Source organism: Sturnira hondurensis, unplaced genomic scaffold, assembly GCF_014824575.4.
Source record: "Sturnira hondurensis isolate 20B ecotype Veracruz unplaced genomic scaffold, ASM1482457v3 Scaffold0007487, whole genome shotgun sequence".
Classification (NCBI taxonomy): Eukaryota; Metazoa; Chordata; class Mammalia; order Chiroptera; family Phyllostomidae; genus Sturnira; species Sturnira hondurensis.
In genome coordinates, this window is record NW_028080118.1 from 2,049,441 (window position 1) to 2,057,646 (window position 8,206).

The 8,206-nt window shown below is 37.0% G+C and overlaps 1 pseudogene; it reads right to left on the minus strand.

The window, feature by feature from the left end:
• Positions 1-1,159: 1,159 nt before the first annotated feature.
• Positions 1,160-2,786, minus strand: LOC118991414 (DNA-directed RNA polymerase III subunit RPC3-like; annotated as a pseudogene).
• Between the last annotated feature and the right edge of the window lie 5,420 nt (positions 2,787-8,206).

Sequence of the window (8,206 nt, forward strand, 5' to 3'; positions counted from 1 at the left end):
CAACACCATATTGCAGCAGCCATTTTTCTTGAGAATAGAGAGCTCCTCCCAGGGGAGAAACATTTACCCCATGCTATGGGAAACTGCTCACCCCAGCCAGTGGAAGCCTTCTAGTTCCATTCTCTGGAATCACACTTGTCACAACCTCTGGAATTCTGCTTGCTCCGCCCTACATCTTTTTTAAAAAATATTTTTAAATTTTTTTATCCCCAACCTGCATCTTATCCCCTGCTAAGGAGATAGCAACATAGGTGGAATCAGGGGTGTTAAAGACTGACTTTAGGGCATGGCCATTCCATACACTTTCCTGAGAACCAGACTGGTGCTTCCCCTTCACCAGAGAGTGTAGGAATTCCCTGCTGGTGTCTGGCAGACCAAAACTCAGGGTTCTGGAGGCCCTACTGATTATCCTATTTGAGGCTTTGCCAAGCCGAGATCAGGGAAGTAATTTGGGAAAGACTCAGACATGTGAACACACCAACCATCTTCCCTGAAGTCTGAACATCATCTCTCACAAGAGATCCAGAAGTCCCATCCTTCTGATTCCACCAGGAACCCTCTCAGAAACAGATGATCAATGGCTAGACTGAGACTAATGGCAGGACCACAGGCAGAGGCAGGTGAAGGCATTCGAGCAGTGCCTTCAGTCATTATTACACCCACTCCTGCGCCCTGGCCTGATAAAAAGCCATACTTATAGAGCACTATGGCCCATCTTGGACAGATCCAAGCCCAAAGGAAATAGCCACAAACCGTGGATCACTTGTAGCTTTGAACAGGGTGCCTAGTGCTAGACTGGACAGCATCCAACATTGGCTTCTACCAGCTTCAGACAACATCAGAATTGTATCCAGAGGGAGAATTCAGCAGGCAACCATTTAGCTCTGCTGTGATGAATTCCACTTTGCTCTTTTTTCATCATTTTGTCTTTTGCATAGCTTTATATAATTTTTCTTCAATTTTGTCTTCTTTTTTCTTTTTTTTCAAATCTCATATTCTACTCTTCCCTTTTCTTACTCCATTTTGTATTCTTCCTCCATTTTCTTATTTATTTTATTTTTAAAACTTACTCATTGCAAAGAATGCATCCAGGGACCTCCTTTATTTTTCCTTTCAACCCCTCCATATCTTTGAGGAAGACTCTTCTTCAGAGTCATCATCACTTCATGGTATTCTCTATGTATGACTCCAGCAAGAAGATAATTTCATCCACCTGGATCTCACTGCCTTCCAACTTGTTGACATTATGTTTTAGAGCCTCAAGCTGCTGGCATTCAGGGGCCATGATCATCTCCTCTATTTTTTGTAGTGGTGCCTTCTCTGCACCTGTAGCCTGCATAGATGCAATGATGGCTTCCACCCTCTGAGACTTTTCTAGTAGATGCTTGTTTTCTTTGGTTTCAAATTGCCTCCTTTCTATCAAATTGGCTATGCTCTTGTAGCACCTGTGCAGCAACATTTAAGCAGCTGACAAGATGTTCACTGTATATAAAAAGAAAGTCCTGGAAGGGGCATTGTCTGGAATTTTGGGAATTTCCTGGAGTGATATGAAATTTTCTGACAGCATCTTATAAAGCATATCCTTTGCCTCCTTTGCTGGAATCATTGAAAAGTCTTCTACTTGCTTCTGTTCCAGGTATTTCTTATGCAAAACTAGATAAAGTATTCTGGCACAATGAGACCCATATGTCTCCTATACAATGGACTCTAGACTGGCTGTGGCTAGGGATCCAAGAGTTTCATGCAGGTTGATGATATACATTCCTCCACCACAGTTTCCATACTTCCCAACAAACTCTAGTGGGTCATATGCTGGCATAGTGATATATTGATCAAGAACTTGCTTAGGGATGTTATAGCCAACAGGTAGGAACCTGAAGATCTCATTGGAATACAATGGCTAGGTGAGGGGGGCTCTAGAGGAAGTAGAAATCTCACTCATCTGAAGCATGGTCCTCACAATCTCGCTGCTGGTCTAGTCCATCCTTTTGGCAACTGGGCTGACAATGACTTGGTCTCAGAATTACTGATGCAATCTGTGAAAGTTTGCCTGCCACTAAATTCCATCATCTAAATGGGCTGTTTGTTACCTGTGGTATGTTTTAGTCTTTTGGTCTTGGGCTTGCTAGTAGCATCATCCACAGATGATCTCCTCCTTTTACCTTTCCCTATCAAGCTCAGTTTAGGAACCAGGTACATGTCCTTTTCGTTGATGACAAGAATGGGGGAAGGTGGCAGTGGCCCATGGTTTGAATTCTCAGTGGCATGCACCAACAGGCAATGCTGTATAAAGTCTGTGTCTGCTAGTTGCACAAATGTACTTGATACCTTAGCATAGTCCATGGTATTTCCATCCTCCATAGTTTTTGTGAGCCAGTCTGCCACTTTCTTCATGAGAGGTGACATTATCATTTTGCCATTCAATAGCAACTCCTCAGCAATCAGCTCTCTAGTGTCATTGTACAATGTTTTGGCAGTATTGATGTAATGGAGATACCTGAGCATTCACAACACCTGGCTGCACTGGGCTTCATATTCCACCATACCATATCTGTGCCCTTGATATATTACCAGGTTATGTTGGATGAAGACACAAAGGGCTTTTTCTTAAAACCCAATCCAGTGATGTTCCTGTGTCATGGACAATTAATCTTATTGGCTGGCTTCCAGTTCTGATTAGGTGGACTCTATTTTTTCCCACAATCTTTCAAAAATGCTCTTGCAGCAACAAAGAACATAGTTTAATTTCTGCTTGAGCCATCATACTAAGGAATCTCAGAACTCTGGATCACTGCAATCTAATGCTGCCAAGTTCCCCACCATGGATTTGTGCAATTCCCGCTAGCCACAGGGCAGAGGGGGAGCCATTGGCACTCTCTTGCAAGATGGCAAATTTTATTTTTACCTATTATTTGTTCTTTTTTGGTAATTTCCTATTTCCATTACTTACCCATATTCTTTCTCCACTCTCTATCCTCTCATAACCATTTTCTTTCCTTTGAGCTTATTTTATTCTTGTTCTTCTTGTAATAGTCTATTTATCTTTTCACTTTTATTATTATATTCTTTGCTCTTTTATAATTGGTTTTGCTTTTTTTTTGCTTGTGTGGTTTTGTCTTCTATGGTGTTTTACTTTGTTCTCTCACAACTGGTACAACAGTGTGCATGATGTGGTGGTAGTTGAACCTCTCACTCAGCCACCTGGAGGGAAAAACCCACCAACAAATTGGCCAAAAATAATCAAGACCCAAATACAACAGGAAATCCCACATGACAAGGGGTATTACTAGAACATTCAGCTCAGGAGATCAAGAAGGCTATACCACTGAGTCCCACAGGACTCCTACCAGGTAAGGCCACCCCACAAAAACAGGGAATCAAACCACATCTATCTAATAATGTAGAAACAAACAAAAAGAGTAACCAAAAATGGGGAGAATATAAAACAACCGCCAAACAAAAGAAAAGGAGGAATCCTCAGAAAAAAAAAGAGCTCATTGAAATTGAGGAAAACAGTGTATCAGACATAGAGTTCAAAGTAAGGACTATAAGGATGCTTATGGACCTTAGTGAGAAACACAAAGAACTTAGTGGGAGCTACATCAACATGAAAAAAGGACACATAAATCTTGAATAAGAACTAAGTTGAAATGAAGAATGCAATATCTAAAATGAAGAAAGGAATTAAAAGCAGGCTACATGAAGCAGATAATTGAATCAGTGATTTGGAAGATGAGGTAGAAAAAAACACCCAATTAAAGCAACATGAAGAAAATGACTTAAAAATAACAAGATGGTTTAAGGGAACTTTGGGACAATATGAAATGTAACAATATCCACATTATAGGAATAACAAAAGAAGAAGGTAAGCTAAGGGATATAAAAGTTGTTTGAAGAAATAATGACAGAAAACTTCCATAGCCTTGTGAAAGAAAAATTCACACAAGTTCAGGAAGCAAAGAGAGTCCCAATCAAGATGAACCCAACTAAGCCTACTCCAAGACACATTATTAAAGTGACAAAGTTTAAAGACAAAGAGAGATTATTAGAGTCAACAAGAGAGAAACAAATAGTTACTTACAAGGGAGCTCCAATAAGAATGTCAGCTGATTTCTCAACAGAAACAATTCAGGCCAGAAGGGATTAGTATGCGGTATTTCAAGTAATGAAAAAAAAGATATTCAACCAAGACTACTCTATTTAGCAATGCTATCATTTAAAATTGAAAGCCAAACAGAGACTTCCTGGGCAAAAAAAAAAAAAAAAAATGGCTACAGGAGTTAACACCAACCACCACTGCAAGAGATGTTAAAGGGACTGCTTTAAGAAGTAATAAAGAGAGGAACATAAGTATAAAGGAATAAAGTGGAATGAAAAAGTATCTATCAATTATAACCTTAAGTGTAAATGGATTAAATGCTCCAATCAAAAGACATAGGATATATGAATGGATAAGAACACATGACCCATACATGTGCCATCTTCAAAAGACTCGCCTTAGAACAAAAAATCTACAGAGGCTGACAATGAAGGGCTGGAAAAATATTCTATGCAAATGGAGATGAAAAAAAGCTATGGTAGCAATACTTATATCTGACAATATAGACTTTAAAACAAAGGCCATAACAGAGACAAATAACATCACTATATAAGTCTAAAGGGGTCAATCCAACAAGAGGATATGATTCTATAAACATATATTTGTCCAATATAGGATCACCTAAATATATAAAGAAAATCTCAGCGGACTTTAAGGAAGAGATTGACAACAATACATTAATTGTAGGGGATTTTAGCACCACATTGTCATGATTGGATATATTTTCCAAACAAAAAAACCAACAAGGAAACAGTGACCTTAAAAGACATACTAGATTGAAGGACTTTAATTGATATTTTATGGAACATTTCATACCAAAGCATCAGAATACACATTCTTCTCAAGTACACATTGATCATTTTCAAAGACAGACCATATGGTAGGATACAAAAGAAGTCTTAACAAATTCAAGAAAATTGAAACCATATTAAGCATTTTCTTCAATCACAATGACATAAAACTAGACATAAATCTTAGTAAAAAAATCTTTCAACTACATGTAAATAGCATGTTATTCAGTAATGTATGGGTAGTCAATGAGATCAAGGAAGAAATCAAATGGTATCTGGTAACAAATGAAAATGAACATACAACAACCCCAAACTTATGGGACACACCAAAAGCAGTCTTGAAAAGGAAATTTAGAGCATTAAAGGCATACCTCAAGAAGACAGAAAGATTTCAAATAAGCAATCTAATGCTACACTTAAAAGAACTAGAAACAACAACAAACAAAGCTCAAAGGGAATAGAAGGAAGGAAATAATCAAGATCAGAGCAAAATTAAATAACATAGAGATGAAAAACAATTCAAAAGATCAATGACTTTAGGAGCTGATTCATTGAAAAAATAAACAATATTGAAGAAACTTTCATCAGAATCATCAAAAAAAGAGAGAGGAAACACATTAATAAAATCAGCAACGAAAGAGCAGAAATAAAATGGATACCACAAAAGTGCAAAGGATTGTAAGAAAATACTATGAACAACAGTATGCAAAAAAAAAAAAATTGGTTAACATAGGTGAAAGGGATAAATTTCTAGAATCATACAATCTCCCCAGATGGAATCAGGAACACTTGAATGGACTGATAAAAACTAATGAAATTTGAGCAGTAACAAAAAAAATTCCACCCTGGTTGGTGTAGCTCAGTGGATTGAGTGCAGGCCTGTGAAACAAAGGATCATGGTTCAAGTCCCACTCTGGGCACATGCCTGGGTTACAGGCCAGTTCCCAGCAGGGGATGCAGGAGAGGCAACCATACATTGATATTTCTCTCCCTCTCTCCTTCCCTTCCCCTCTAAAGATAAATAAATAAAATCTTTAAAAAATTTTCACCAAACAAAAGTCCTAGAACAGATAACTTCACAGATGAATTTTACCAATGATTTAATGAAGAACAAACAACTACCCTTCTCAAACTATTCCAAAAAATTCAAGAAAAAAGAAGGCTTCCAAACTCCTTTTACAAGGCCAGTATTATCCTAATTCCAAAACCAGGTAAAGACACAACAGAAAGAAACCTATAACCAATATCCTTGATGAATATTGATGCTAAAGTCCTCAATGAAATACTAGCAAACTGGATCAAACAATATATTTAAAAGATCATACACCATGATCAAGTGGTATTTTGTCATTGGATGCAAGGTTGGTGCAATATTCACAAATCAATAAATGTGATATATCACATAAATAAAATAAAATTAAAATTCACATGATCATATCAATAGATTCAGAAAAAACATTTGAGAAAATCCAACACCCATCTATGATAAAACTCAGCAAAGTGGAAATACAAGGGTCATACCTCACTGTAATAAAAGCCATATATGAACAACCTAAAGCCAACATCATACTCAACAGGCAAAATATAAAAGTGTTTTCTCTAAGATCAGGAACAAGACAGGGGTGTCTGCTTTCACCACTCTTATTCAACATAGTGCTGAAAGTTCTAGCCATAGTGATCAGACAAGAAGAAGAAATAAAAGGATTCCAAATTGGGAAGGAGGAAGTAAAACTGTCATTATTCACAGATAACATGATATTGTACATAGAAAATCTAATAGATTCCACCCATGACTACTAGACCTAATAAATGTATTTGGTAAAGTAGGAGGATACAAAATCAACACTCAGAAATTAGTGGCATTTCTATACACCGTTAATGACCTATAAGAAAGTGAAACCAAGAAAATAGTCCTATTTATTATTGTGACAAAAAATGAGGTACTGAGGAATAAACCTAACCAAGGAAGTAAAAGAACTATCTTTGAAAATTATGACACTGAAGAAAGTAATTCGGGAAGATACCAATAAGTGGAAGTGTATAAAGAACATACTGTGTTCCAACATGGGTTGGAAGAATTAATGTCACTGAAATGTCCATACTACCCAAAGTAATGTACAGATGCAATGCAATTTCTATGAAAATACCAGTGGCATGTGTCACATACCTAGAACAAGTATTTCAAAAATTTATATGGAACTAAAAAGACCCCAAATAGCCTCAGCAATCTTGAGAAAGAAGAAGTTGGAAGGATCACAACACCTGATATGAAACTATATTGCAAGACCAGTGTAATCAAAACAGTCTGATATTGACATGAGAAAACCACATAGATCAAAGGAACAGAATAGAGAGTAATGAACCCATGTCTTTATGGTCAATTAATATTTGACAAAGGAGGCAAGAGCATACAATGGAGTAAAGACAGTCTCTTCAATTTATGGTATTGGAAGAACTGGACTACTACTTGCAAACAAAAAAAGAAACTAGACCACCAACATATACTATACACAAGAATAAATTCAAAATGGATAAAAGACTTAAATATGTCATGATACCATAAAAATTTAGAGGAAAACATAAGCAGTGAAATTTCAGATATGCCAGATAGCAATATTTTTGCTGATGTATGAATATAATCTAGGGCAAGGGAAACAAAAGAAAAAAATAACCAAATGGGACTACATCGTATTAAAAAGCTTCTTCATAGCCTATTAAAATGAATGGGAGCCAATTGTATGCGGGAACATATTTGCCAATGATATACCAGATAAGGTTTTAATTTCCAAAATATATAAAGAACTCATATGACTCAACACTAGGAAGACAACAAACCAATTATAAAATGGGCAAAGGACCTGAATAGACAGTATTTTAAGGAGGACATATAGATGTCCCATAGACATATGAAAGGATGCTCAGCATCACTAGCCACCAGAGAGACACAGATTAAAATCACAGTGAGATACCACGTCACACCTGCAAAAATGGCTATCATTAGTAAATCAGTGAACAACAAATACTGATGAGGATGTAGAGAAAAGGGAACCCTGGTGCACTTTTGGTGAGAATGCAGACTGATGTAACTTCTGGAAATCAGTATGGAGTTTCCTCACAAAATTAAAAAAGAAACTGCCTTTTGACCCAGCAATTTCCTTCTGGGAATATACCCAAAGAATCCTGAAATGCCAATACAAAATAATATGTGCATCCTATGTTCATTGCAGTGTTATTTACAATAGCTAAGATTTGGAAACAGCCTAAGTTCCCATCAGCAGAGGAGTCAATAAAAACTGTTGTACATTTACACACCAGA